The sequence below is a fragment of the Melospiza georgiana genome, chromosome 4 (assembly GCF_028018845.1).
Source record: "Melospiza georgiana isolate bMelGeo1 chromosome 4, bMelGeo1.pri, whole genome shotgun sequence".
Lineage (NCBI taxonomy): Eukaryota > Metazoa > Chordata > Aves > Passeriformes > Passerellidae > Melospiza > Melospiza georgiana.
The window spans coordinates 33,915,035-33,938,998 of record NC_080433.1 but is presented as its reverse complement, the minus strand read 5'-3'; the positions used below and the strand labels follow the sequence as shown (position 1 = coordinate 33,938,998).

The following is a 23,964-nucleotide window of genomic DNA, read 5'->3' as shown; positions in this document are numbered from 1 at the left end:
AAAATCCAGGTTTGGGAAATGGCATCACGCACTTCTGCATTCCCCCTTTTGGGCTTCAAGCAAGTCAAATGACTTTTCCCTTCAGAGCAGTGCCTTGCTGGGAACAAAAATGGCTCTGTTCCACTCTATTTCTCCCATGGTCCCCAAGTGTCTGCTCTGTGCCCACAGCTGGCATGGGTGAAATGGATCCCCTGTTCAAGACAGTGCTCCTATCAGGCTGTGTTATGCCCAGTGCTGTTCTGCACTGTGGCTGGTGAAACACTGTCCTGAACTGCCCACTGTGATGAGTCTTCCTTATGCCCCACCAGGGGTGCTGCTAGCTGACAGACATGAGGCAGGGTTGGCCTTCACTCTCTGGGAAGTGCTGCTCTGCTTTGTCCAGAAGACCTCACAGGAAATCAGAATCCTCAACACATTATGAGCAAGAGCCATGTGAGGATTAAACAGAGCCCTCTATCCCATAAATCTGTCAGGAACTGACCCTTCCCTTCCTCAGCCAGTGGACAGCTGCAGTGCAGCCCAGTGCTGTTGGGGAACATCTGCACTCCTACACAAACAGAGCTGTCTCTCTGGCTCCCTTAGTAGCAGGAACAGAGCTTTCCCTGCCCTCTGCAGCTGCAGGCCATCATGCATACAGTATGAAGTTTGCATCTCCTCTGCCTTCCTCACTGCTGTATCTCTCCACTTCCAGCTAATTTAATTGACTGCTCTGGTTATGAGGAATCATGGTGTCTAAGCACCAGGAGTAATACTTAGCATGATATTACCATTTTCACATCCCAAGGCTGTGCAAACATTAACTAACGCTATCTCTAATTAGCTGCAACTCACTGGAAAGTAGGTAAGCTTGATATTAACCCCGTTTTTATAGCTGGTGACACTAAGATTCAGAAGGCTCAAGTTACTTGTCTCTGCTATGGAGGTGAGTTCAGCTAAAGCCAGGATAAAAATGGGCAAATATGTTTTCCAGGCTGTTTCACCATTCTGAGGGGTATTCTGGCCTCCCAAACAGTGTGCATTTCACCATTTCACCCAGACATCTGAGCACAGGATGCCTCAGTCCTGCCATGCCGCAAGTCCCACCACAAGCATGTGTGCTATGCTGAACCAGCTGAGAACTCCTCCCTGTCTGGTGGGGCCTTTGCATGCTGCCATCTCCCCGAGAGCACCCAGCTGGCAAATACAATGCCACCAGGGCCAAGGAGGTTTCCCAAAGCCATAGTTATGCAGTGCAGCACAACAGAGACTTCCCCTTTCTCCCATTTTCCCACCTGAAAGTTGTTGAATGAGATGGCAAAAGACTGCACTGACAGTGCTAGAAGCTGTATTATGAGTGGAAAATGATGCTCTGACGTCCTGCCATGGTCCAGTTAGCAAATGCTGGAGAATAAATGCAGTTTCTAAATGCTACAGTTCTTTCTAAACAGAGTATGGCTCTTGCGAGGGGACATTTTATTTTTAGATATTTTGTTCTTCTCCACTAAAATCCAAAGTTATCTAGAATTAGCATTTCACACTTACGAAAAGAGTCAGAGAAGTCCTTCCTTCTTCCTCCATTCTTGCTCCTCTGCCTCATAGCTGACCTTTCAGCAAGGTCATGAGAACTACTGTCTGATGGACATCCTGCAAGATTGTGTTAAGAGCAGTTCCCCGTGAGACAACTGCTAACTTGTGCAATTAGTTTGTCTCAAAATTCCCCCAAGCCACTTCTATTGGCAGTAGCCCTCACCTTCACACTTCCCTGGTCACCACACCTTGCTGCTGTAGTTTCCTGCCCAGAGGTTGCTGCGTATTTCTTGAGAATGCATCCACTCATGCTCCTTTCACTGCATTGCTTGGAGGAGAGCCTGAGCTTTGAGCTGAGCTGTCCCCATATTTGCAGCACAAGAGGTTAGGGTCTCTCTCTTACACACACCCTGGGAAAGTTTCCCTGATTAGTGTTGCATTTATAAGGACAGAAACGTTGGGAAAATATCACAGTTAAGGTGATTGGTGAAAATACCTTTGTCCAATGAAAGGAATGGGTGGGAAAAGGGGTCAAGGGTAGCACTGGCTAAAGGTGTTTATTCCTGAGTGGAACAAGATGCCACTTGTGCAGTCTTCTTCCTTTGTACCATTTTGCTACCATATGAAATCCAGATGCATGCAGCTCTGGGATATGGTAGGCAGTTTTGGTCCCTGCCTCTCAGGAGGGCAGCATGGAGTCAGAGAGGGGGTGGAGAAGAGCAGCTAAAATGGCCAAGGGTTGGGGCAACCACTGTGGAAGGAGAGGGCAAAATGGCTGTGTCGTTGCTTTGAGAGGAAAATATATAAATAGGAATCTCTACAGACTCCCCAAGTCTGGTAGGCAGGGTGACAACAGAGCTGCTGCTCACCACCTGCCATGGTGCTGAGGGGTACACAGTGAAGGCAGGTGTCCAGTCTCAGTAAACCGGCAGCCACCTCCTACCCAGTCACACCTCAGTGTGCACAGTGGGCAGCCAGCGGAACAGGCAGGATCCAGGCACCCTTCAAGCACTGACTCCTGTTTACAACCTGCTCTAGGGTTAGCTACAGTTGTAGCCTCACACAGAAGGACTTGTGCTTGAAGCCAACAGAGCTGTGGACGAGGAGGAGGAAGAAAGAAGCCATTTCTCATTCAGGTGGTGTCCCCATTCTCTCTGTGAACATGGGGTGGGGGGAAAGTTGCGCAGGGGCTTCAGATACTGCTGTTACCCAGGCACCCTGGGGCGCTTAAGGACAGAAGGAAGGAGGAAATTGCAGTCACTTCCAGTGTGCCTGGGAAGAAGAGCTTTTGAGTCCCACCAGTAGCCACAAGCTACCTATCGACTGAGATGAAGGCTTTGCTTGTTGTTATTGCACTAGCCCAGCCCTTCTTTCCTCACTAAATATATTCAATAAGCAGTGCTCAATCTGACAGATGTCTTGCAGCTCACACATGAGTTAGAGCCAGAATTTATAGAGAAATGAAGACAAAGAAGGATTTATATAATCTGTAGAGTTTCTCTCCATTCATAGCCTGCCTTCTTAATATTCCCTGCACACCTTTGCCTCAGGACTACAGCCCTGCATCAGGGCTTGTTCATTCAATATTGTATGTATAGTCTTTGATGGCAGAAGACATCATATGTAGGAACAGGTGGTAGAGAAAGAAAGAAGCAGAGGAGGAGAGAAAATTATCCCTCCTTCAGTTACATTCTTTATGGAGAGGAAAGCAGTGTCAAATTGAAGAGCTTTAAGAATTAATTTAACCACAGGCTTTGGAGCACACACACCTACCTTCACAAAGCTGTGTGTGAATATTCCATATTTCTTTTGCAGAGAGTCTTTTAGGGTTTAGTTCACGCTGACTCCTTTGCTAGGAACTGGAGTGCTCTGCTCTTGCACAAATCTCAACAAATGCAGCAGAGTTGAATGAGAGACCTTATCAGGGGAGATGATTTTATTCTAAACCCCGTCTTTCATTCACACTCATTTTTTCATATCCGCATTTTCTCAGGCACCAACAGCTGTGTGCCAGGGTGCTCCAGCTAGAACTCTTTCCAAAGACGGGAGGGCAGGGGACATGATGTAGTGTGTCACCACATCTCTAGAGTTCATCTCAGGCAGGTGGCTGGGTTTGGATCTGTCTTTTGTTCACTTTAAGAATTCACAGAGATTGTGATCTCTTGTCTCCTCACCTGGTTCCACCATTCGGAATTATTAGGAAAGATTCTCTTTAGTTGCCTTACCTGTCATATCTTCAATGGTTCGAGGCTTGTCCTTTATCTTACCTCTTAATGTCTTCCGTCTGTCTTCTGCGTCATTCCCAGTCTGGGTGCTTTGAGAAGCTGCAAGATGTGGTGTGATCTTGATGGTCTCCTAGCTTAGGTGTGATCAACAGCTGTCATTCCTGCTCTTCTGCTATGTCCTCTGGTGCTGTTCATGCCAATCCATTCAACTCTCAATGTTTCTGTTGGATCTCTACCGTATCTCTGGCTGAGGCATAGTCACAGCCCACACACCTTCCATCACTATGCCGGAAAGATCCTATCATAGAAGACAGACATTTTAAATGCATGGCATATTTAGCTGAAGCACTGCTGCTTCACTCATTGGTGGTTCTTGTGTGTTCTGACTGCACAGTAACCTGCTACAGAGTTCATCAACATGACTTCAGTTACCAAGACACATGTGGATGTGTAGAAAACCTGTCCCTTTGCTGACCAGTGTCAAATCTGGACTACAGGCCAGAGTAATTAGGAAGGGTGGGAAGGAGAAGGGGAGAAAGGGTAAATCCATATTTGGGCAAGTAAAAAATAATCTGACAGGTTGACTTTTTTCCTGTTTGGACAGTTGGGCTGAGCCCTGGCAGAGTAAGACATCTTGCTAGTGAGGCTGGGAAAGGTTTCTGGTGAGTTCAGTTTCCCAGAACTGCATAATTTTTGTCATTTGCCACTCAGGTCCCCTGGGCCTAATCAGAGCTCCATTCCCCAGAGTGGTGTCCCAGCAGGCATCCAGTAGCTTCTCATTACAGATAAATTCAGGATCGTGCTGTGAGGGACTAAACGAGATGCATATTTACTGATGTCCTTGGGTGCCTGGGAGTTTCTGAAGAGATCAGTAGGACCCTGGCAGGCACCTACATACTGTTGTAAATCTTCTCCCAAAGACTTACCCTGCACACAGTAGAAGCTGAGAGCAGGAATGAGATCACCACAGCTTCTTTCCACCCCTGGACCCTCTCCAATAGCTGGAGCTGCACTGACAGCCATGGCAGTGCAGAGGTGAGACCACTGACTTCAGGAAAGATGGCTTTATTCCTCCACTCCTTAGGACAGGTGCCAAACAGACCAGGATATCCTGGACACATTTACTTGTATTGGATTTGGGTCCTTAAGTATTGATGTCTGCACCACCTCCCCAGAGCTGCCATGTGCTGCACACAGCTCCTCTCCCCGAACACAGAGCTCCCTGTGCTCAACCCTCAGCACTTCCCAGCAACTCAAAATACAGAACCAGATCTGGACTGAAATTAGTGGTAGTTGGATGCAAGAGATTTTTAGAAAAAATGTGCTATCAAATGGGAAAGTGATGGTTTACCGCTTGCAGATGATACTGCTTGTATTTTAGCAGAGAAAAAAAGTCAGTGTTTGTGGCAATGCTTCAAAATTGCATATAATGTTGATGGATTTGTGTTTAGTTTATTATTATTATTATTACTGCTTTTTTTTCAGATGGCATTATAGTTAAGGCTACAGTGTCTATAAGACAGTAAGGTGAAGTAAGTTAGGTCACTGGCTCTGCCTGAGCAAGATCTAAATGGCCCCTTGAGTTTCTTCCAACCTGAATCTACAGGTTTCCCCCCAAAACATAGTGGCTGTTTTCAGTTTCAGAATTATTACTCTCTGAATACTGAATTTATCACATGCATGAGAGAGTAATTTATTTCTTTCTGTGCAGTAGCAATCCCTAAAAAAAAAAAAAAAAAAAGTACCGCACTCAACATTAAACCTGAAAGACATGTAGGGGAACACACATGGAAAAGGAGCTTAGATTCACAAACAAAAATAAATAAAAATCAGCAACACCCAGGAACTTAAAGCTGTTTTCAGACTTTTTATAGAGTTGAGAACAAGTTAGCTCCCTTGTAATCACTAGAATGACAGGAGATGGCTGAAATGGATCAAATACAATGCAGTTCTTTTGTAGGCAGTGAGACTTTATCACTCCACCTACTCTCTCTGTTCACCATCACTGAGAGGAAATATATGGATTTTCTCTAGATAAGAAGAAGGGGTAACATTAGGAAACAGGGGAAATGAATAAAAAGTCTGAAATAATTACATTTACAGCTGAGGTCTCCTGGGAAGTGTGGCAGTGCAGAACAGATATTATTCTGACTATCCTAACCTCAGTCAATGAGGAGCTTTGGGCAGGTGTCCTGCTCTGTATAGGAATAAAAACCTCTGTGGCATTGCAGCAGAGGTTGCTGCCTGGTCATCACAGTCAGTCACAAAAGTGTTGCTCAGTTTAGGGTCTGCAGGATGCTTCACCAAACTATTACAAACTTATGACCACCACTGTAAAGTGACATTAGAAGAGGTTAGAGAGAGCATAAGTGCTGTCATCATTGTGGATTTCTGCATTAAATTGTAATTTGTTAAACACAATTCCCAGGTGATCCTAGGAGGCAGCATGCTTGCTTCCTCAGAGAAGGCCTAAAAAGGGTTCAGACGTCTAGCAGGAAAATGAATAAGCTCAGCAAATATCTTGAGCATGTAAGCAGAACACATCAAAGGTACCTGAAGCTCTGCAACTTTGTGATCTGCATCCTGTCTTGAGCTATGACTGTCTCCAGAGATGTAGAGAAAGACAGAAAAAGAAGAAAATTCAGAAGGCAGGAGGAATAAAGCCTTTCTAAGTCCTGGCAACTGCAGAAACACTGAATATAAGCCTGACACAAGATAAATATAACAGAAACAGAGACTGAGTTCCCTCCCATTTGATAAAACAATGGAATATATAGTTAGGTACTCATATTTCAAAGCTATTTCCTCTCTTCAGAAATGCACCTCTTTAATTACAGATACGCTTATCAAGTTTCTAACATAATATATTACTGAGCGGGGTTCAAACATTTCAGTGGTGAAGGTAACACTAGAGGTAAAATGAGCCCTGGATCTTGGCTGGATGCCTTGCCAAAGATCCAGAAGGCTAGGCATGATTTCAACAGTGTAGAATCAGAATATTGCATGCAGCTTTTAGTCACCCCACCTTGGTTACAGATCCCACCTTGATTACAAGACATGTCACCCAGTTGTGGAGAGATGTTACTTTTCTGGCATAGCTTCATATCCACACAAATTAATCCCAAATACATGTTGCAAATGGTGTCTCCAGCCCTGAAACAATGACCAGCAGAATGGCAGCAGAACTACACAGGCTGTCAGGGTGTTGTGCATTTTAGGACAAAGAGATTCTGGACACAAGAAAGGGACAAACTCTTCCTGGAACAATAGATACAGTGGGCTCTTCAATATCCACTCAGAACAGAGCAGCTCTGCTTTTACACTTCACTTGGAAGGTAGAATACATAATCCGAAAATGGAAGCTGAAGGCATCTGAGATTCCAGGAAGAATGATATTTTCCAAAACTATATGTAGCCTGCTATGCTAACTATGCACTTGCTCAGACTGAACTTGCAATTTAAATGAGTTGAAATGGGCTAAGAACTGGGACAGGGAAAGAAAGAAAGAAACCAGGAAACCAGTCTCCAGCTGGTTTTTCTTGTCCTTGGACAGCATCCAGCACTGAAGGACTCTAATCTGGATTGTTAGACTTTGTTCCCCAGGCCTTGGACCATTACCATTCTGGTAAAAATCCCAAACAACATAGCAGTAGCCAAGTGCTACTGCAAAGAAGAGGTTAGATAAGCAGCATGTAATGTCACCTGGAATTTGTCTGAGGAATTAACCTCTACAGCACTGAAAAAACATGAGGGTGTCTGCTCACATCTTTTCCAGAACTGCAGTGGCCCAAGCTCAAGTGATCACTATGTGCCCACATAGGGTGGCTACCCACTTAGTTTTCCTTGAAAGATCCACATCCATGCATTGATCAGGACAGATCTCCCTCTGTTACATACACAAAAAGAAGTCAAAAGGCGCATCTCTGGGCCAGGGACACTGGAACTTTTAAAATATTAGGGGGCACAGATGTGTACAGGGAGAAATGCTGGGAAAAAGAATTTAGGCAAAATATTTGCAGATTCTATATGACTGGTTTTGGGTGATGGAAGGGATGAAAAGGATCTCCCATGTGGGGATTTGTTGTCATTTCAAGGTGTGTAGTGTATGCCAAGGCTGGAATAGAGTGAGGCTTATTGCAGCTTCCATGTACTTAATGATCAGCTGTGGAGAAAAATTAATGGCACGGCAAGGGGATTCTCCTCTGCCTGTGGATTTTGTGAGCTCCAAACCTCTCTGAAAAATTAACAAAAGAAACCCTTAAAGAGATTGGCTATCAAAGCTGAGAAGGAAAAGGTTTTTGACTCACATAAAGTATTAACTCCAGATTTGCACAGCAGCCTGTTGCACTCTTTGAGAGTACCACTGGGCAAGGAGAAAAAATGCTATTCTGGAGATGATTTAAATATTTAAAATTCTATTGGAGGCAGAATTTCCAATTTGGGACAAACCCTAAATTTTCACAGGAAGACAGTTCTTCTTAGCTTTGAATAAGCCAATCAGTAGGCTGCCAATAGGCCAAGAAAGCCTATCTCGGTACAAGGGAAAGGTGATTTGCTGCTCAGGTCGGCACAAGAGGAGAAAGGGATATATCCCAGAGAGTCCAGGAACCAGACAAACTGTACACCTGACCTGGCAGGCAGCCTCCATGAGCACACCTATTAAGATCAAAACTGCTCCATTGCCCTCCAAACTGAAAGACTGTGAAAGCAGAGAAACCAGTCTGACACAGCAGGACTTTTTTGAGTGGTAAGGGCCTACTGAGGAAGGAGGGTTATAACCTACTGTGGGTTATGAGGCTTCCTTAAGAAGCCTCATAACCCAGCCCATTGAAATTTTCTGAGCACTGGCTGGGGCATGAGAAGTCCAATATGTGTCTAGGAAAATCAAATGTTCTCTCTGACACAACAAACTGGTTCAATCCCGTTTCAAATAGCTCGAGCAACTGAGCATTCCTGGTTGTCCATTTATGTGACCCATTTTCTAATGGTGGCCAAGGGGTTCTGGCAGCACTATAAACTGCAGTAAAATTTAAAAGGCCTCCCTACCCTCAGCCTCCCCATGGCCATGAGCATTCTGTAAAATCCTAGATAGATTAAATTAGATAGACAGTATGAAGAACAAGTTAATTGTTGGTGTCAGCCAGGATGGTACATGTCGTTGCTTAATTAACCAGTAAGTCACCACAAGCAGCACATCTTGCCCCTTATAATAGTTGTAATAGATGGGGAAAAGTTGTGTCGAGGGGCTACCAGAGAGCATACAGAAGCACTAGCACAGCCCCTCTCCCTCCTGATGTTGTACTTGCCTGGGTAGTGGACAAGACAACGAGCTAAAGGCCTCTTTTGTGAGCACAGCCTGCACAAGAAGGAGGCCTGGAGACACCACAAAACAAGGCTGGAAGCAATTTCCCATCACAGCAATAGAGACACTGCTGCAGCAAAAGACATGCCAAGGGGAGCACAGCACTGCAACAAACACTGCTCCCACTCCATCTTCCTCATCTGGGCTGCTCACAGTGTTGGTGACCACAGCCTTAGCCGTGGCTGCCAGTGAGTTTCAGGTAAGAAGAGCTGGGGATGTTTAGCCTGGAGAAAAGTAAGCTCAGGGAGGACCTTATCACTCTCTACAACTATCTGAAAGGAGGTTTTAGCTAGGTAAGAGTCAGTCTTTTCTCTCAAGTAACAAGCCATAGGGCAAGAAGAAACACCCTCAAGTTGGGACAAAGGATGTTTAGATTGGAATTTTTTTCCTTGTTATGTTAGGAAAAATTTCTTCACCAACAGAGTAGTTAAGCATTGTCGCAGCTTGTCTAGGAAAGTGATGGAGTCACAATCCCTGGAGGCATTTATAAAATATATAGATGAGGCACTTAAACTTACTTGATTTAGTGGTGGACTTGGTAGTACTGAGTTAACAGTTGGACTTTATCTAAAGGGTCTTTTCCAATCTAAATGAGTCAATGATTCTGTATTCTATGATTCCTAATAGCTTCTCCCCATGTGGCAAGGCAGACCAGCCCCCCTTTCTGCTTTTTCAGGGGCTTTTAACACCTAATTAATTAGTACTCAAGGCAGAGTTTTATGTAAATTTTATTTAAATCCTAATCAGTGCTCTCATTTCCTTGCAGAATTATTTTTACCATAGCGTCAGCACTCAGGTGGGCAAGGAACAAAACTACCTGGGGAGCAGAACCCTATGTGCTCAGCCTGACAAGGAGACTGGGAGCACCAGGACCATGGGAGAGGCTGCCAGATGGAACAGAGACATTCCCAGCATGCAAGCCAGTGTTGAAGGGAAGGAGTAGGAGCAGTTAGGGTTTCAGGGCACTGATAAGCTCTGGCAAGAGTGTAAGCAAGCAAGTGTTGACTGTGGAGCTGACCTTAAAGTGCTATCTCCTGAGGACTTAGTGCCCCTCCAGTGGGGAATGGCCTAACACACAGGGATGCTAAACAGGGATGCTACAGCCACCAAAGGGATGCTGAGAGCAAATCTAAAAACCAGGTTCAGTCTAGGGGTAGTGTTTTTAGCCTATTTGCAAAAGCAGGAGTGTCACAGCAGACACCTCGTTGGGGCCTCAGCATCACTGCTAGAGCTGCCAGGTATGGGACTGAGCCTGATGGGATCAGTCCCTCTGCTACGAAGGTTTGGTGGAGATCCAAGGTGAGGATCAAATGTTGCCACGTCTCTCCAGTTTATGGAGAACGTAAAGATTCTTTAGCATCTCCCACTAGGCCATTAGACTGAGACAAGATGATTCAGATCTTAAGAGGACAAGACAAGAGGAATCGGTCACTAACCTGTGACATAACCATACAGAAGAGGTAGGAGGATCTAGCAAGAAAGTCACAGATTGCTTCAGATTGGGAAAGTGAACTCATTCATGTGATCCAGAAGCAGAAAATGAGTTAATGCAGTAGGATCCCCTGTTCAGGAGCACAGGACAGCTGCTTCTTCTTCATGACTGCTGTTTCACAATTTCCCTGGGAGTTCTTCCTCCTCATGCTGCTTACATCCCCTTTTCCCTGAGGCAGCCATGGTTCACTGAGGTCAGAAAACAGTAAAAACCTGGTCTACAGTGCAGTCTGTGGAGTGCAGATTTTCAGCCACCATGTATGACCCTCCACAGGGGAGACAGCTTTGGAATGTCTTTTTATCTCATCTTGTTCTGATTTTTTAGCAGCAGCCAGGAGACTGAGTCAATGCAAGTGGCTGTGCCTCGTGCTGGATAGATTCATGTTGTTAATCCTCTCTGCCAATCCTTCAACAGCTCTCACTGTGCTACTCAACTCTTCAGAAATCTATCGATTTGCTAAAAAGATACCTCATCTTTGGTTTCTATCTCATGAATCCTTCTCCTATCTTCAGCCTGGATAATTATAGTTTATTTCTTAGGGGAGATGGGAGGAAAGGATTTACACTGGAGTCACAGCATCTACTACCCAGAAAAACAAGAATTCTGCCACACATGGCAAAAATGCTCAAATGCAGCGTATACTCTCTTAGAGGGAGAAACAAAACATGCCTACTACCAATTTCTAAAGATCTTTGGACTGCGGAAAGCCACCCATTGCCATCATATTTGGAATCATTAGAGAGAAGAGGGTGCAATATCAGAGCAGGAACTTCATATTGGTGCCGTCAACCAGCAATATTTGAGGCTTAGAAAATTCAGAGCAAGCCTCTCCTATACTCCCTCTACAGTCATGGTCCATGCACAGAGAGAGAGTGTGCAACAGCTTTGGGGACACTGGAAGAATTCCAACGTGATATTAGTCAACGTCTAATACTGCTTCATAACCAATTAGGTTTATTAATTTTCCCTGCCACCCAGAGTATTTTGTGTGATGGCAGACAGATGTTCGCCAAGTGTTTGCAGACTGGCTTAGCTAATACTTTTGATAACCTGAACCTGCAGAGCAGATGTGTCAACAGATTTTGACATGATGCCATTAGTTTTGCCATTGATGGCAGGGAGGGATGAGGGGAAAGAAAGAGAAGAACAAATAAATAAATGTTAAAATAGAGAGAGGAAGAAATCCTAATTTATAGGCTTTCTTCTTCCCCCCAGAACATGCAGTCCAGGCTCTGGCAGACAGTGTTCCCATCTGTGCCATTCCCAGGGCAAGGGAGCAGATTCCTCAACTGGCTCCATCCTGCCAAAATCCCCTCCTTCCTTCTCCACCTTTACCCCTTCCTTTGAAATGTGATTGCATAGACTTCCATCTGTCTTCATGAACACACACACAGAGACCAGAGCAAGGAGGGTGCTCAAGACACAGAGACAGGGAAAGTGCATCGCAAAAGGCATCTAGTGGGTAATACAGAAACAGTCCCTTTTCTCTTCCTTCCGATGAGTCAACACGATGAATCTGTTGTGTAAAACATATGCTACTTGTACATTTGCATAAAATTAGGCAGCAAGATCTAGGACTGTTCATTAAGGGGCTGAATTCAAACCTTATTTTTAATCTCAATCTTACTCTCTACTCATAATTAGGCCTCTAGTCAGTCATTGAAGCTCTATCTGTGTGCCTTTCCCGACCCTTAAGAGAGGATTAAGCCTTCTACCTAAAGAGTTGTAAAGAACTGATTCTACATCCATAAAACCCTGTGCTTTACACCAGTGAAGAGATAAACAAATAGTTTACATCTGAGCGAGATCCGAAACAGACACAGTGAGCCTTCCAAAATATGACAGAGAAAACCCACATCAAAAGATTCCTTCACCTTTCTCACTGGCAGTTAACACCACAGGCAGAGGCAAAACGAGGGAAACAGAAGTGACAAGCCACCACTTTTGCCAACATGCACCATTGCCATACTGGAGATGAGTTCAGGAAGCTGGTGACAGCTGCCCTTTTCTCAGAGAAGCTCAACAAATGCAGTAGCCTGGCATCAATTTGCAGCCTTTTTATAATGTCTGGTAACACATTTTCCAAATTAAACTCATGAGACCTATGGACGCATTACTGGCTCAAACACAACTCCCTCTGGATAAAGTGTGACCTCTTCTACGGGAATACTGTGAAGAAAACTGCCGTGTCTCTGCCTGTGTGTCATTTGACCAGATGTTCATCACACCAATCAATGTTTCCCCAAGCCCATACACCATCAGATTTCAAATCCATCATTTTACAGCAATGAGCATTTTGATGGAAACCAGCAGATATTCACTGAAGAGGACAGAGAGATTAACACCATGTCATGGCTCAGCAAGTACTGCTGTTCCCACTCGCTAGGCACACATATTTGCCTTCCCTCCAAGGCACTGGGGCAGAAATCATCCCCACCAAAAGATCCTTTTCCTCCATGGGAAGACTGCATCATAACCAAAACGAGTACTGGGGTATTGGGTGAGCCTTTGTGAAGGCTTTTTCTTTGCCTTTCATGAGAATGTTGCCTATACCATTCCCCCTCTTTCTGGGAAGTTAAGTTCCCTCATTTATCAAGGGATCATTATTCCCAGCTTGTACAGCTTTGCGCAGGCTTTCATGAAAACAGGGCGGCAATTTAAGGTACATCTGATTTATACATTATCAAAGAGGAAGCCACTTAGTCAGGAAAATTATGTAAGCCTGCATGTGTCTAAATACTCCATCTCCGTGATACAGAAGTGGCAGGCAGTGCCCTTCCCAGCGAGAGTTCCAGGCGCTCTGGGATTAGCACAGTTTGCCTGCGTAAAACATTATCAGCGCAGCCAGGCGAAAGCAAAGACCTCATGGCTCCAGCCCCCTCTGCCATGCATCAGGCAGCTCTGTTTGTCTGCTTTAACTTATTCCAGCAGTAATCCTAAAATCAGGGCAACAATTACTTAAGGCAGAGTTCTTTCAGATGCAGGAGAGACTTGCATAGAAAGAGCCTGCATTCCTATAGGCCATGAATTCCAAACCTTCCCTTTTCTAGCATAAATTATATGAAATCACCAATGTTAAAAGATATAATGTAGGGGGACAGGAGATTATTCAGAAGGGCTGATTGCTGATTTATTAGCATCTAGTTTCATGGTGTCAGTCAAGTGAGAGTGTCAGGGGAGGGGAGCAGAAGGCCATGACCTTGTTCTCTACCCTTCATTCAGCCAACTTTGAGGCTTAATGTTCACAGAAAGAACTATGTTCCTCAAGAAATGTCCCTATTGGGACTATAAAGACAGGGACTACAGAGAGCCTTGACAGTTTTCTTTTTCCATGGAAGCAGGCTGATCTGAAGAAGAGGTGCCTTTGTACAAGGCTTTGGAAACATGGTGCATCACAGCTCCTGTGGATTACAGCTCTTGGCTCTAGTCCTCCCCTAATATATTGCACTGGGTCGGTTTGTCTGGCACAGCGCAGACACTCTCCTGCCTCTTGGCTCCATATACCCTGTTATTTCCCTTTTATTCTGCCCCTGGCAGAGACATCACTACAGAGAGAACAAATTTTTTGTTCCTGTACTGGCAAGGATCTGGAGGGAAAAGTGGTGGCAAACAATTGCATCTCCCCAGATGACTAGTCAAAATTGTCTTTCCCAGTCAGGAGTACAAACCCCGTTGTCATCTCAAGGATGGTGTGGGATGTCCCCTGCTACTGCATTGTTCCCTTCAGGATGTGCTACTCTAGGATCACCAAGGCACCCTTACAGGACTGGCAGATTGGCCACAGGGCAATTAAGACTTCCTTGATGGTAGCTTGAGAATAATCCAACTAGGAGATTGCAGGAGAGGTAGCTTCCCAGGAAGCACCCGAACATAGTCAACTATTTGTGCAACAGATTGTGAAAAAGCTTGAAGAAAGGCTTCAGAGAGCAATGGAGCTCCAGTGACCACCTGTTGCCCATACAACATCAGGAAAGCAAGTGGCCACCATTCTGCAGGGCAAAAGCAATTTTATCTAGCCATTAAAACACAAAAAGCAGAGTATCTTGTTCTGCAGTTATACTGTGTTGAATAAACAACACTTCTTTTTTTCATACCTAAACTTAGGTCTTGATTCATATTTTTATGTGGTTTATGTGACCTGGTGGGTCTTTGGTCAGACAAGACCACAGTCACTTGCATCAGCTCCACTTGCAATTCACCTGAAATCTGGCTTTGAGTTCAGCTGGAGCTCAGTGCTCAAAGGGTGCAGTGGCAGCAGGCCTCCCAGGTAGCTCTGTGAGTGTCTGTATCAGAATATGCCAGAGAGGGTAGCAGGCCACAGGTACTGAAGTATTCTGGCAGTGTTTCCCTTGCATGGTGCTTGGAAGGAGACAGAAGAGTCTTTGCTGTGATACTTCTCCCCAGGTGTAATGTCTTACAATAAACACCATCAGCAATTCACCCACACAGAAAGCTGTAACTCTGTTCAAACAACCATTTATGTTACCTTCTACACTACAGAAGAAAATCATCTCCTTCCAGCCTTTTCATGAATACAGACACATCTGCAATGCAACATACAGGGGCAACTGCTACCCTTGCAGGAACATCCCTACTGACTTGAAACGAGGTTATGTGGGTGCCAGTCTGACCCCAACAGTGAGTCCTCCTGCATCAGCAGCCAAAGGCCACCAGGCTACCACAGCTGGGATCTGTGGCAACTTCTGTGCCCACTATGATATGGGCAGACAGAAAATTTTCTTACTTACCAGATGAGTGATACAGATTGCTATTGTGCCTCAGCTAGGGTGCTCTCCCCAGCTCAACTGCAAACCCTTTGTGTGGATGTGTTGTATTTCATTGTAGGCCTACCTGGATATGCTGCTTTCTGCTATGACATGATTGGCATTAACACATCACTCCTTGTTTAGCATCTTAATGATAGACCCTGGTGCTCACTGTTGATTTACAAGGAGTCTTGGAGGGCTTGGCCAGGAAAACCTGCTTTTCTCATGCCAGGCTACTGCAGAGTGCACAAATTCATCCTTAACCTGGTTCCAGGCCATAGTGGCATCTGCCCCGAGTCAGGAAGCAGATGACCAGAAGATACTCAAATAAGGATACTCAAGAGCTACACAAGTAGACATCATCCTGTCAACCAGCTGGACTCAAGTGGTGTTTGGACTCTACAACCTCTAGTTTAGGGCTTGGTGTCACTATCACTAGCTCTAAGAAGCCTCTACAGAAGTTTGCTTATCAGTTAGTTGTTTTCTGACAGGCTTGCTCCATAGTTAAAAAATCTTTTTTACCAATGAGATCCTTACCTGTGTCAGGATGGTAAAGACCTTCTAAGTTCACAGCTGATAGCCGCAGAAGTAAACTTTCCTCAGGAAAAACAAGAAATGTGTGACAGGAAGTGTCCATAAACCTTAAAATAGCCAATATTTATAATTATGAAAGTTGTAGGTTTCACAATGATTACACACATGACTGAAAAGTGATCAGGAGTCACTCAAAGAAAATTAAATCTACCCATTAGGATACAATCAAAGCATACTTATTTTAAAGCTTTTGCAGCCAAGAGATGCTCATCTTGTAACCTCATCCAAACCATAGTGCTCTTCCAGGCTTCAGGGCATGGGACACTTACTGCATTTTTTAGCTTAACTGTACTAAATCAGCCTGTGAAGAACCAGCAAAGCAACCCTCAGCCCTGGCATCCAGCAGTCTCTGGCTATCTGCTACAGTTCTCATCTTGATTTGGCAAGAGGAAGGAGTCACATGTCTGTTCTCCAGATAAGTCCAGGTTTTCAAGGGGATCCAGCAGGTTTAAAAAAAAATATTGCCCAGAGCCTCATCAATTGCAGTAAGTACAAAACTGATGAACCCCAGAATTCAAAGCTCAGAGAAAATCTGTGCCTGAGGACTATCAGAATTTTAATATCTTTTTTTCTCTTGAGTTATTTGGGCTGCAGCAGGAACTTATTAGTTGATCTTTTAATAGGTGACATTTCTGGGAGCATTTGCTCCAATTTAAGAGGTAATTTGTATCAGCTGTTCTGGTTCCTGTTCCATGACTCTTTTCCCCTCCCCTGCAGCGGGCACCTGAGCTGGCAGCTTTTATATGTTTGCTCTGAGATAGCATGAGAGTGAAAAGGGTCACTTTTATGCAGGATGAGAAAAATGTTTAACACCACAGGATCCTGACAATGTCTGTACTTGTGCCTTTACCAAGATAAAGAGCCAGACCTGAACACACCTTCTGCAGAAAAAGGTACTGAATTACATCTCCCTTTTCATGCAGAGAGAATATTTTAAACTTTCAATGGTTTAATTGTCAGTGCCCTAAACTGATACTCATTTGGATGGCCTACATGGTTTGTTCCTTGTACCATTTACCTAACAGTTTGCATTTAACAGTTTGGATAGCTACATGTCCTGCTGCTCCCAGGTTTACTGCTTGCAGTAAACACAACCTGAAATTTGAAAACCCTGGTTAACTTTGGGCATTCAGCAAGAAGATCTTGCAGGTTTGGTTATGTCAAGTGAACATCTTGTCCAGAAGTTTAAAGGTTTACATATAGATAGAAGGTATGATTGAAAGAGTTGCTACATCCAGATGCTCCCTACATCCCCTCCCTTGTGCCGAGTCACTACCCAAGACCCAGCCCAAGCTGCTTTCCTGTTGGGTTCCCATTAAACTCCACATAGCCTCAATGGCCAGAGTGACCCAGTTCACCTTCAGCTGAGCATCTGTTGGTAATCTCTCTCAGGCCTGAAGACACTTCTCATGGCATGAATCAGACTGGAGCCTATGGATAAATTGCACCTAGGGACAACACAGATAGATTTTATATGTGAGAGTTGTAGGACCCTCTCACATTAATTAAATTAGGGAGCATAAAGTTCTCAAAGGACTCAAGAGTGAGCTTGGTACAACTCCTTCCTGAGCAAGTCTGGCAGGTCTGACCTCAATATTCTCTGCTCAGGAGAGCAGCCCCGAGCTTCCTGTAGATGTCAGAGTGACCTCATAGCAGTGAGGCAGTGCCTGGGTGCAGGACCAGCTCCTTGAGAGGTTTGGTCCCACATTGATCTGCTTGCTTTGGCCTCAGCCATGAGGGAAACAGCACTGCATTGTCAGACTCCCTTTGGAAGGAAATTACAGCAGTAATGGCCTGTGACTTAGAGATTTAGGCAAACCAAGAGCTAGGCTTCTCCTTGCTCTGTCAAGCAGTCTGTCTTGCCCAAAATAATTTTCATGCCAAACATTTATTTAAATCTATTTAAAGTAAATCTAGAAGTCAGTACTAGGAAGAGGTTGTGCTGGTGAAATGCCCTTTTTTGAGGTAAGGATTTGGATTCAGGGTTTGCACTCAGATTTGTAGTGAAGCCACAGCAGGTTTTTGGCATCTAAGAGGTGTATGGATTTCCTGTGCATAGGATCATTGGATGAATCACTGTTGTCAGCAGAGATGACCCATACATCACCTCCATATCCCAGCAGTATTCACACTTAAGAAAATCCTAAAACCCCTTTGAACTTAACATTTTCTCCCTTTAGGTCTTTAAGCTGGGTCAGCTCAGCTTTTGTTACCAGTGCAGCTGGGTCATAGCACGTCCACCTGCTAAATGGCCACACACTCCCCCAGTTTCTCCTGTGCAAGTTTTGCCACTCATGACAAGGCCTGGGTGCTCACATATAGCAGAAGCAGCCTCACCCAGACAAATCTATGTGCCCCTGGATGGGGTTAAGCCACAGTTACTCCCACAGGCACCCAAAGGCTGCACTTGGGCACACTTTTATGGGTACAGCTCAGAAAGACTAAGAACTCACCATGCTTCAGACCTGGCAGCAGAGCAGCATCATTGGCACTCACTAGCACAGCTCTGCTCATATAAACCAGCTTAGATAAACATTCCCAAACGACCCAAGATGTGTTTCCCCCCACCCAGGAGCAGGCTAGGCAGCCAGCACACACAGTTACAGCAGCAAATCAGAGGTCTTGGGAAGAGCAGCCAGTAGGCACCAATAACAGCTTCTCCAGCCACCAAATGCCCAGTGGCACCCTTCCTCTCTTCTCTGCTTCCCAAGCCCCAAGCAACAGTTTGCACAGCCCAGAGCAGTCTCCTGGTGCCAAACAGCTCCAGAGCCACCAGTTATCCCCAAGGCATGGGGATGTAGGAGACTGCAGCCATGAAAAAAACCCAATAAAGACAATTTCAGAAAGGGTATTAGTTGAAGGGTCCCCTACTGCTTCCCTTTACACCTGCCACCTCTCGGAAGTGGTTAATGCCCCCACCCACACTATTTCTACAAAGAAACTCCCAGGGAGAACCACATAAAGGGAGAAACAATGAGGCTTTGTCTCACCTGTGAATCAGTTATATCTTTCATGGCCAGAAAAGGGCTGGAAGGACTTTAGATGATCATGTGATTTTAGTGCCTTTCACCAGCAGGACAAATGTCTTCTGTAGTTGTTGCTGTGATGATAAAGAATCCCAGAAGGGGTTTTGTATACTCTGTGGGCTGTACAGTTGGTATTGAAAAGTTAACAGCATTAAGTGTGACGGATTATTTGAGTATGAAATATTCTTAGTCATAGTCAGAAGAAGAGCTGAGCAAACATTTGCCATGAAAAAATATAAGGGTTTGGTGTTTTATTGTTTTGTTGGTTTTTTTTTTTCCCATCCCTGTGAAATTTCCCTGTTTGGCAGCCAGGAATAGTTTTTTATCAGAGTTTAGACACAAGATGAGAGGGTCTGTGTCTGTGTCTGTGTGTGTGTGTGTATGAGAAAATAAACATGAAGAAGAGCTGCCTGCAGCATGGCTAAGCTCTGCTACAAGCTGTCACCTTGGTCTGCTCCAGTGATGCAGAGCCCTGAATTTGGGTCTGTTCCCAGACACCTGGGTCCAGCTCTGAGGTCTGCCACAGACCTCCTGAGAGACCTTACAAGAGACAAGCATATCCACCAGTCATGCTGAGCATGTGTCCCAGCGCTTGTTCAAAGCAAGTGTTGGGGAAAGAGGCTGCAGCATATGGGCTCAGTGAGAAAAGCTTGCTCCTGAGTTACCTCAGTGGTGGATTTACTGGGGGCAGGGGAGCCTCGCCCACCCCAGCCCAGCTGCCAAGTGTCCATGTGCACCCAGGAATGTTTGCAGGTTGTGATGATGCTCCCTGGAGGTCAGAACTGCCTCTATCTGTGTCTGTTTCTGGGAATTGCTAAAGCAAAGCTGTAGCTGGAAGGTTGAATGTACCGCAGCCCACAGGAAAATTTGCCAAATCAATACCTGTAACAGATAAGTTATGCAGGCAATGTGCCAGAGATACTTTAAAACCTGCCTCTTGCACGGACATAAACATTTCAACAAATAGACCTATGGGTAAAAGTGGAGATTGGAGCACCTTTGCTGGGGGATGTTAAAGTGTTCTGCAAATTGCTGCGAGCGCCACACCGAGAATGGGAGAGGCAGATAGTGCTGCATGTTTTGTTAGGTCATTTATCAATCAAGTGAAGTGTGCCAAGATGTACTTCATGAGTCTATTTTCCAGAGAAAAAAATCCATGTTTTCTTCAAAGGTCTGTTTTCTTTCCTCCCTGTTGCTTCTATAACAGTTACGATGCAGACTAGCTAATTTTGTCCTGTCAGTGGCTGTTCAGCTCTCCCACCTCCAGCTAATTTGTGGGGGTTTTTTGCACGATTCACTATGTATAAGGGTCTCTTTGTTCTTGTCTAAGGTGATCTCATTCTTATGCAAATGCAACAGCTTGAGGCAGAATGATCTCTTTCTTCAATTAATTTAGAAATTAAATTTTTCACCACAAATCAATATTTTTCTACTTGTGGCCAACTTCAAGACATGTGGACTAAAGGCCTTTCATCTGTTTAGCATCTCTGATGATGCAGAGCCAGCATGGTGCTCTGAGCCACACAGCTCTTTGCTTGGGAGAGAATTGCTGTGCAGAACACAGTTATCTAATACCAACATAATACAGCCTCACATAACACTCTTGTATCACATAACACTCTTGAATCACATAACACTCTTGTATCTTTACCACAGACCACTGTGGGACAAAACACATGTATCTGCTTGCTCATTGCAGCCAGCAGCCTCTCCTCTCTTGGCTGGAGACCCTATCAGCCGTGGGTAAGATCTGCAGCAGGCTGGAATGCCCTCAAGTAGCTTAAACTTGGGATGCTTCTCCCAGAACTGCACAAAGGGAGTAATTAAAAGGCCTGGTTCAGAAAAGTAATTTCTGGGCTGGCAGAATCTGGACATTAAGATAAAGGAAGATCTGCTGAGCTCGACAAATCTGTTCTTACTGACCACGTTTTTTCACTGTCATCCTGAAATGAGAGATTCCTCTCTGGACCTGGCACAGTAAAGGAAAATCACTCATTTTCCCTGCTTGTATTGGGAGACTCCAACTGTGGCTATGGTAAGCAAAAAATAATGTCTTCTCTTGGTTCTGTTTCAGTAAATCATGTTTAGTGTTCCAAACTGGTTCATTTATTCAGCGAGGCCTAAAAAATACAACTACATTAAGAAACAAATTAAACATCCCAGTGGGAGGACACAGGGGTGACCTATGGACAGAGCCTTCCCCTCTCACATCCCACCTGGCTGGGAAAACAGCATCCTTCCCTCCCTGTGACACACACAGCCCCTTTCAAAGCTTTGGCACCTTGCAAAGGGGCCAGGTTTGTCACTCAGGGTGGCAAACAGGCAGCACTGGTGCCTCTTAGGCTCTGGGCTCTGATAGAAACAAGAAAATACACCCTCTGCAGGCCCGAGGGGACTGCTAGGGGTGCACATTAGTTTCTAGCAGACATCACAGCTATGCATAGGCCCTGGCAGCCCTATCCCTGTGGTTGGGGCTGTGCATCCACCCTGTCTGTTTTGACTTCTTTAAGTATCAGGTCATGCAAATAGCAGTGATTGAAGGAATGCATTCTGGCCTGGGCATATCTATCTAATCCAGACTGAGACAGAGTGTCTCTTCATTGGAGACAGGCCCTGAGCAAGGCAGGATTACTAAAGATTTTGGTGTGCTCTTTCACCCAAGGGATGTTATTGCTAGGAGCTGTGCATTTCTTATTGCAAGATCTTTAAGTTGTTTTTTTTTTAAATCACATCTCATGAAGTTTCCATCACCCATCCCTCTGTGTGAAGACGAAAAGTGTTATTGTCCCCATTTCAGAGCTGGAGAAACTCAGGCATGAAGGGCTAAGCTTAAAGCAACCTTTCTAAATGGATACAGGAGGCTTTGGCGGAGTCCTGCAAAGAACCTGGCTCTCTGGCTTTACAATTTTAGCCTAAGACCATCTTTTCCTTTCCTCTACAGAGCCCTGACAGTCCTGTGAGAAATCTTATGTAGATACAGGTTGTAGCTGTTGATATAAATCACTGTAAATCAGCAGCTGACATCAAAAGCATGAAACTGCTGCTTCTTTCCTAATAAATGGACATTTCATTCGCCTGACATTGCTGAGAATCACATCTCCTTGCAAGCCTGCTTCCATCCCTTGCTCTTAGTGTAACCAGAACCAGTGCTGCCCCATCTCTGCATCCAGCCATGAAAGCTGTGCTCAGCCTTGCTGCAGAGAAATATCCTTTAAGCTGTGCTCAGCCTTGCTGCAGAGAAATATCCTTTAAAAAGCTGCTTCTTCTCATTCGTCTATCTCAGATGCATCACAGAGAAAAGGGCTTTACTGTATTGCATCCACCCATCCACTCATCAAAACTGATCTCAGCCCCACTGCAGGATGAAATCCTTTGCTCAGATCCCTCCACTCCTCCCATTGGCCCCCTGGAGCATCTCCCTTGGCATCAGTCCTGTATCCTGCAGGTTCACTACAGGGCTGCTCAGGCCCTGTCAGCACGGGCAGGGAGGGAGAGAGGCAAACCAGGGTTAGCCGCCTTGGCAGCCAAAGCACAGACAGTGCAGTGTTCTCTTTCAAGCAGCACACCTCTGAGCCAGAATCTGCTAAACACAAAGGGAAGTCTCCCCTAACCTGCAGGCGCTCTGGATTGGGGCCCACCATCAGGTGCATCAGTGACCAGCAGCTGCAACAACAAAAGTCAAAACAGTTGCCAATAATGAACATCAGATTTCTTAATGTTACCAATGAATGAGTGGGTGATCCCAGGGAGCATTCAGCATTTCCCATCATGGCACCCTGGCTCTATGCAGGGCTCGCAGGTGCTGCTGCTCCTCTCACCTCTGTAGTGCTCCAGCATGGAGTATTGCTTGCTGGGAAAGCCAGCGTCCTCACGAAGCAGCAGCTCATTCATATTGCACGACCATCCCTTGGGCTCAGAAAGGTGATTGTCTCCAGCCAGCTGTACTGGTATTTCAGCCCAGAAACCTTGGCAGCACTGACTGAAAGGGTGAGTGGCTGGTGTGAAACGTTCCTGAACCTGTGCCGAATTCAGAGCCTGCTCCTCAAGGAGGGGCAAGGAGGGGCAGAGCAGAGGGAACACGTCATGCACAGCCTGGGAGAAATACAGCACAGGTCCCAGGCAGCTGGGTTGCCATGGCTGAATAAGCTAAATCTGGACTGTGGCGTGTGGTGAGAATAAATGCGTCAGTACCCAGCAGAACAGGAAAGCTGTCCAGGTAGATCTCTTCTCCTTTTTCAGGGTGCACTACATGGCTTTGCTCCATTGACTTGCAGGACAGAAATCTTTGATTTTCGAAGCTGATCATCTGGCTAAGAGATGACAGGGAAGAGAAGAGCAGTAGCTCTCAGCCCCCAGTAACCTATCTAGGGAGTGAATGAAAGTGACAAAAACCTGCCAGCACACTGCCTACACATGAAGAAATTCTGTTTCCAGTCCCCCGGGGGAGACTTCTCCTGAAAATCCCTTTCCCGGGAGGAAAAAAAAAATTAAAAATCACTCCATGTGTGTGTCTGTATGTGATTTTTCCGCTTGACTTAGACCTATACAAACAACGACACTATGACAGTCATCGCATTTGTGTCAAAGGAACGGGACAGCCTTGCAGCTCTGGGCTGTGACAGACTGGTACCTGGGATGACCCTGGTGCAGGGCGGTACCTGCAGCACCGACCGCCCCACACGCTGTGGGCGCGATGAGAGATGACAGCTTTAATTGCTAACTGCAGAAACAGGGAGCATGGAGGCAGAGGTGCAAAGGAAATGCAGGAGGAGGCCATGCGTGGGATCTCCCCATCCCGCACACGTCCTATCCCTGCCTCTTTTCCTAGACCGAGAGAGAGGAGTGGAAAATGCAACGGGAGGAGGATGGCATGTATATCTCCTTGAGACACACTCCCCCTTGCAGCTCTAGGTGCAATTTACATATGAATGCTGCAGTGTTCTTCAGAAGCAAGAATTAAGAGAACAAAAGAGTGCAGGAAGTAAGGGTAAGG

The 23,964-nt window shown here is 45.3% G+C and overlaps 1 protein-coding gene across 1 annotated transcript in view; it reads right to left on the bottom strand.

Annotated features, from left to right (window-relative positions):
- The window catches only part of GSG1 (germ cell associated 1), a 108,719-nt gene extending 85,884 nt beyond the window's left edge, over positions 1–22,835 (bottom strand). The window contains exon 1 of the mRNA XM_058022333.1: positions 22,790–22,835. The gene's annotated coding sequence lies outside the window, so the exon portion shown is untranslated. The remainder of the gene's footprint in view (positions 1–22,789) is intronic.
- Between the last annotated feature and the right edge of the window lie 1,129 nt (positions 22,836–23,964).